The 6,807-nt window shown below is 46.7% G+C and overlaps 1 pseudogene; it reads right to left on the reverse strand.

Annotated features, from left to right (window-relative positions):
- Nucleotides 1-3,088: 3,088 nt before the first annotated feature.
- On the reverse strand, nucleotides 3,089-3,674 carry LOC112820630 (cytosolic iron-sulfur assembly component 2B pseudogene; annotated as a pseudogene).
- Nucleotides 3,675-6,807: the final 3,133 nt, after the last annotated feature.

Raw genomic sequence — 6,807 nt, forward strand, 5'->3', positions numbered from 1 at the left:
CGAATTACCTAACCTCAGTAACCTCAGTTTCCTTGTCTGTAAAATAGTGCCGAGCAATACCTCTCTAGGTTGTGACAAGCACTAGAAAGAGGAGCCATCTGTACTCTAGACATGGGGCCAATCTCCCTGCTGCTGTCTCTGCCTGTCAGAGGGACTGCAGGGATTTAGGATTCTGGTTTGGATGCCATTGTACATTCTGTACATGTTGACATGGAGATAGGCCAGAATTGGCATCAATCTGCAGTTTCTGTCCCAATGAAGTCCCCCTAAGGAGATGATTTGCTGCTTCCTCATAAAAGCCTGTACAGTCAAGGGTTGCCTGCAAGGACCCAAGGACTCTTGGTCTGGAGCCTAAACGTTGTCTTGATTTGAATTTGTCATGCCTCCTCTGGGAAAGTGTCAGCTGATGAAGGGTAGGGCTTGGGCTCAGGCTTCCAGGCATTCCATCCCACCCCCACCCTGTCCCATCCTCCCTGGACACAACTCAGGACCTACCTCCATGCCAGAGGGCCAGCAGGGAAAGAGACAGGGAAGGGGGAGCTTCTGGAGCCACTGAGAAGGCAGGAGGGGCATGAAGGTCACCCGGGTCTGGGGAGAAAGCTGGGCAGGCTCTGGATTCCCAGCAAGCGTAGGGAGATGGTGGGGGGCGGGGGGCATTTGCGGTCTCAGTCTTGGCCTGGTGCATTCTGGGGAGCTTTTTCTGATGGCCCCCAGCTGGAGGAGTTGAGGGGGCTGCCCTGAAGTGGGGAGCCCATGGGAGAATTGCTCTTGCTGGCTGTGGAGGGGTAGGAGGCAGCCATAGATAGGAGGGCAGCAGGCAACCAGATGCCTCCCCTTCCCTCTTGTCTGAACCCTGCTGCTTCAGCCACTTGCCCCCTCAGGGATGAGGCCAAAGGGCATGCTTGTGCTTTAAGCTGGAGGCACAGCACCCACCTTCAGTGAAAGAGAACAGACTCGGAGTCAGATCAACTCCCAGTCCAGCCACTTTCTGTGTGTGGCCCCCGGTATGCTACTTAGCCTCTGGGCCTCACTCTCCTTATCTGTAAAATGGAAAGACTTACCTTAGTGTTGATGTGAAGACAGTGGGATTAATGTGTGAAAAATCAGCCTCGTGTGGGTCACCAGCCTTACGACCTGTATCCTGCCCTCTCCTCAGAGCGGGACACCGTTGCTTCGGGCCCAGGGGTGGGCAGGGCCTTACGGACCCAGGGCAGAGCATGGTAGGCTTTGGTTTCTGGGGGACAAAGGCTTTCTCTGGTCCTCATCTGTGCTTGGTCCCACCTCAGTTCCCCTCCAGCTTAGTCTGTCCCTAGACTCTCCACTTGCCACAGCCCACCTGGCATCCCAGGTCCTCATTCAGAGGCCTACCAGGCTGAGACAGGGCCTGCGGTAGACATCGGGGAGGGCTTGCTGTGGGGCGGGGCCGTCTCACTCCCTTTGGGCTACTTTTCTGCACCTGGAGAGGGCATCCCTGGGTACCTGGAGGCTTGCCATGGTGCCTGAGCTCTCGCACACCCAGCGGATCCAGCAGAAACTGGAGGGGTGGAGGAGGAGGGAGGGGAATTGAGCAATGATGAACACATACGTGTGCAAAGACAGAGTCACTGTGGGGAGGGGGAGGGAGATTGTGCAAAATGTATTGATATTAATATTGATAATAAAAAACCCACTTTGTATATGTATAGCACAGAAGAGTTCACAAGTGCTTTCCTACGCGAGCTCATTTCCATCCTTGCCATAGTCCCTGATTTCAAAAAGCTGACAATTTTGTTTCCAGGGAAAGTTGTGAATAGCTACAATACGATGCTGTGAGGGCAATGTGAGCAGACAAAATTCCTAATCTGGAAGTACATAAAGGCAAGGACTTGAGCCAGGGTCCTAGAAATAGTAGGCAGTTCATGAATGTAGGCTAATTGGTTGTTAGTCGGGTACATGGCAGAGCCCTGATTTTAATGGGGTTGGCAAAAATCAATCAATCAATCAATCAATCCCCAGCACCTCTTGCACCTAGGGGTAGCCTTGAGGCCTACTGCTGGGTCAATGAGATGTGAGGAGTCAGCTGGGGGTTTTTAGGAGGGTTTGACTTTTCTGCCACAGGCCCTGTGTCTTCCTCTTTGTCACTTCCTTTTTTCTTCCTGCTTGGAAGGTGCAGTGGGTTAAAGCAGCTATCTTGAAACCACGAGGAAGAAAGCGACTTGCCCAGGAAGCAGAACAGGAGGCTGCAAGGATGCTGGATCCTGATGATCTGCTTGAGCAGTGGTACCAGCCTGGACTTCCCACTGCAGGATTTCTTGTCCTTTGAACAAAATGAGCCCCCATGTGGTTAAGCCACCATCCCTGGGTTTTTATTACATGAAATTCAATGCAATTGTCAATGAAGTCAGCGGGCAGGTGCTGGTGGCCCTCAGTCACCACACTAGCTAGAGGGCCCTGGAAAACTCATTTGCTCTGTCTCCTTGGTTGGCTTCTCTGTAAACCAGAAGTTGGGTAAGATAATATTTGAGGTTTTTTAATTTTTATTTTAATTTTATTTTTAAAGATTTTATTTATTTATTTGACAGAGAGAGAGACAGCGAGAGAGGGAACACAAGCAGGGGGAGTGGGAGAGGGAGAAGCAGTCCTCCTGCGGAGCAGAGAGCCCGACGCTGGGCTCTATCCCAGGACCCTGGGATCATGACCTGAGCTGAAGACAGATGCTTAACGACTCAGCCACCCTGGTGCTTTATTTTTCTTAAAGATTTTATTTATTTATTTGACAGAGAAAGAGCACAAGCAGGGGGAGCAGCAGGCAGAGGGAGAGGGAGAAGCAGGCTCCCCGCTGAGCAGAGAGCCTGATGCAGGGCTCTATCTCAGGATGCTGGGATCATGTCCTGAGCCGAAGGCAGTCGCTTAACCAACTGAAACACCTAGGTGTCCCCGCCCCCAGAATGACTATTTTAACAAGAACATCTGGCTCTGCACCTTTCTGCTGCCTAACAAGCATACTCGTGCCTTCAGTTTACAGGTGCTGGTGGTTAAAGGAATTACGTCTAGCATTAGATTATGTTGAAGGAAAGATTATAATTTTTTTGGAATATAAATTAAGGGTTTATTACAAAATGCAAAATGTTCTTTTCTCATTGTCAGTGATTCAAGAAAACAAGGCCATGAGCCCTGGGTGTGACTGGGGGCAAGAAGCCAGGCTCAGGAGCGGGCTGACGGGCAGAGGTTCACAACCTCCAGCAGGTGGGTATTCTCTAGCGCGGCTGCTACCCGTTCCTTATCTGCAAGCTGCTTGTTCACTGCATGCTCCGAGGCATGGGTCCCCGGTGCAATGTGCACATCCATCTTAAAACGCTGGGGAAGGGATGGAAGAAGCTTGACTTTGATGGATAGGCCAATAAGGGTGGCCCTGCTGCAATGTGGAATGGTGGGTGTGAAGGCCACGGCCACCGTGCTCTCAGGATCGCTCACCTGAACCCGGGCTTGCTCTACTACGTTCAGTTCTTCCAGTGTCAGTGGATGCTCCGGGTCATTAATGGAGCGAATCAGATCGAAGATCTCGCGCGCCTCGATGCTGTCTGGAACGTGCTCGTCCTCCTCCCCTGCGGTCACTGGTCGCTCCCCAGAGCGCTCGTAGGCGAGGGGGTTAGCGTTCTCCAGGAGGCCGCTCCCCACCCCCCGCCGCCCACCATCCCGAAACCCCACCGGGCCGCTGTAGGCGCGCAGGAAAGATTGTAATCTTAAGGCTTCTGGGTCTCTGGCAGGGGAGGCCTGGAATTGATCGCCCTTTGTTTAAAATCTGCCACTGTGATTGTGGTTTGCCGGTTTTTCCTTACAATTCTGTAAATATTTTGCTATGTATATTTTGAAGATATTAGGTACAATCAGGTTCAGGATTGTTTTAGTCTTTTGGTGAATTATTCCCTTTATCATTACATAGTGACTCCTTTTTCCCTAGCAGTGACTTTAAGTGGTCTTAAGGTCTATTTTGCCTGGTATTAATACCGCTATACTATCTTTCTTTTGATTAGTATCTGCTTAGTACAAAAATACTTCCAATATTTCTGTGTCAGTATGTTTTAGGCATAGCTGTGTAAAGAGCATATAGCTAGAGTTGTGAAAACGTAGTCCAAGAATCTTTGCTATATAACTGACCAATGTAGTCTGTTCACATCTATTGTCATTACTGATATATTTCAATTTAATTTGCTCTTTTATTTATCTTATATTTACCCTGCTCTTGCTTTGCTTCTTGTCTCCTTTTGCTACCTTCTGTGAGATTGGTCACATTTTCTTTATGCTCACCCCTTTTCCCTATATTGCTTTGGATATTGCATATTGTATTTTTATTCTTTTAGGGGCTAATTTACAGCTCTCTCATGCCTATCTGACTTAACAAGGGATGAAATTAATCAGTATCTTTACACTCTTCCCAAATAATGCCAAGGATCTTAAAAACTTCAGCTCCAGTTACCCACCTCTCATTTTCCATGCATTGTTATCTGTCTAATTTTATTTCATCTTATTTTTAACATCTCAAATTATTTATTATTGGTTGTGGTGGTATACATTTGTGACCTTTTTGTTCTATTTTTAGGTTTTAAAAATTTAATTCCAGTATAGTCAACATATAGTGTTATATTAGTTTCAGGAACAATACGGTGATACAATTCTATACATTAGTCAGTGCTCATCACGATAAGTGTGCTCTTCATCCCCTTCACCTGGTTCCCCCATCACCCCCCACCCATCTCCCCTCTGGTGACTATCCATTTGTTCTCTACAGGTAAGAGTGTTTTTTGGGAACAGAAGTGTCTGTTTGTTGGGTTGTCTCTTTTTTCCCTTTGTTCATTTGTTTTGTTTCTTAAATTCCACATGTGAGTGAAATCATATGGTATTTGTCTTTCTTGAGTGACATTTCGCTTAGCATTATACCCTCTAGATCCATCCATGTGGTTGCAAATGGCAAATTTTAATTCTTTTTATGGCTGAGTAATATTCCTTTGTACATATATCCCACATCTTCTTTATCCGTTCATCTATCAAGGGACCCTTGGACTGCATCCATCATTTGGCTATTATAAATAATTCTACAATAAACACAGGGAGGCCAAAATCAATGACTGTTGAGATTTATATACTTATACATAAGATTATCTTATGGTCTCTATTATTGTGGGTAAGCTGTCTTCAATCAATGTAATTATTGCTCCTTTTTAAGTAAGCCATGTTTTCGCTCTGATTGCTTTTAATGTATCTTTGGTGTTCTGCAGTGTCTATATGTGGATTTATTTTTATTTATCCTACCCAGGACTCAGTGTGCCTTTTCAATCTGAAGATTCATATCTTTTTTCCATTCTAGCAAAAATTGCATTCATTCAATCTGTTCTTCTTCAAAGCATCCTAATCCTTTACTATCATTTTTATTCCTTCCTTTATATTTTTAATGATTCTAACATCCTGATTTGATATCTCTTTCAGCTTGTTCTGTCATCCCAAATTCTTAGAGATAGTGATTTTTTTGTTTGTTATACTTGTCAACTCTCCTTCACAGTAGATGGTTTCTTCATGTGATTTGTACTTGGTGTTTGAGCTCATCTTCAGTGAGACTGTTGTATTCTGTGGGAGCCCTGTGTGTCCTGGGTTGTGAAAATGGCCTCAGAGATCTGCTCTGTATTTGTTTTTTGTTTTTAAGATTTTATTTATTTATTTGAGAGAGAGAGCACGAGAAGGGGGGAGGTCCGAGCGAGAAGCAGACTCCCCGCTGAGCAGGGAGCCCGATGTGGGACTCGATCCCAGGACTCCAGGATCATGACCTGAGCCGAAGGCAGTCGCTTAACCAACTGAGCCACCCAGGCGCCCCTGTTCTGTATTTGTTTGTACTTACTGCTCCAAGGACTCATCAAGGGAATATTTTTGTGTTAATTTTTCAGCTCGGGAATTCTTTGCCCCACAGATAGCGTAAATTTAGATGCTACTTCCTTGAATACTTCAGGTTTTAAGTCTTGATTTTTCCCAGGAATCTTTTCTCCCACCTGGAGCCATAAGCCAAGACAAGACTCACAGTCAGCTCTCTAGGTTGGTGGGTCGATCCTTTCCTGAGGGGGCAGCACTTCCAGGGCTTGAGCTTATATAGGGGTCTCTGTTTCATTGTTCCATGTCTTCTTAAGGCCACATCCCTTGACCCAAGGAGAGTCTGACTCTTCAGCCCCTGTCATTAGGGCCCATATCCAGGGTCCAAGCTCAACTCTGTACACCTGACACGTAGCTGTTTCCCCACCCTTTCTTCAAGGTCCACTGCGGTTCTAATACCTTTCAGTTAATATTTTATTCTCAATTTCTCAGTGTTTTCAAGGGGAGGGGGATCAGTGTTGGTTCAGTCCACGTTGTTGCCAGAATCTGACAGCAGTGGTCTCGATGTTTAGCAGAGCACCTCAGGGAGTCTTGCAACCTGTGAAGTTAGGCCCGGAGATAGCATTGGTTGGGGGTGGGGAGCTGAACATCTCAGCATGAGAAATCAACAGGGGTTGGAGGGTGAGGACATGAGAGCTGGCTTTGACACGGGGGAAGAGTAAGGGGCCTGGAGGAATAAAGGAAGGCCCTGGCTCCAAAAGAATGACCAGTGAGAAATCCTGGTAGAGCAAACCTCTCAGGACCCTTGAAAATAGTGGTAGGTTGAGCTTCATTTAACTTTGTTCTCTGTGTTCAGCTGCCCTGTACATACTTCCTCCTCTCACACAGCAGGGGCCTATATCTTAAGTCAGAGTTGCTGCTCACAAAGGCCTATATCAGTGATACTTGAGTAAAACCAAAGAAGAGCCTATC

This window comes from Callorhinus ursinus, unplaced genomic scaffold (assembly GCF_003265705.2).
Source record: "Callorhinus ursinus isolate GAN/ISIS: 27379988/994484 unplaced genomic scaffold, GSC_fseal_2.0 scaffold10, whole genome shotgun sequence".
Lineage (NCBI taxonomy): Eukaryota > Metazoa > Chordata > Mammalia > Carnivora > Otariidae > Callorhinus > Callorhinus ursinus.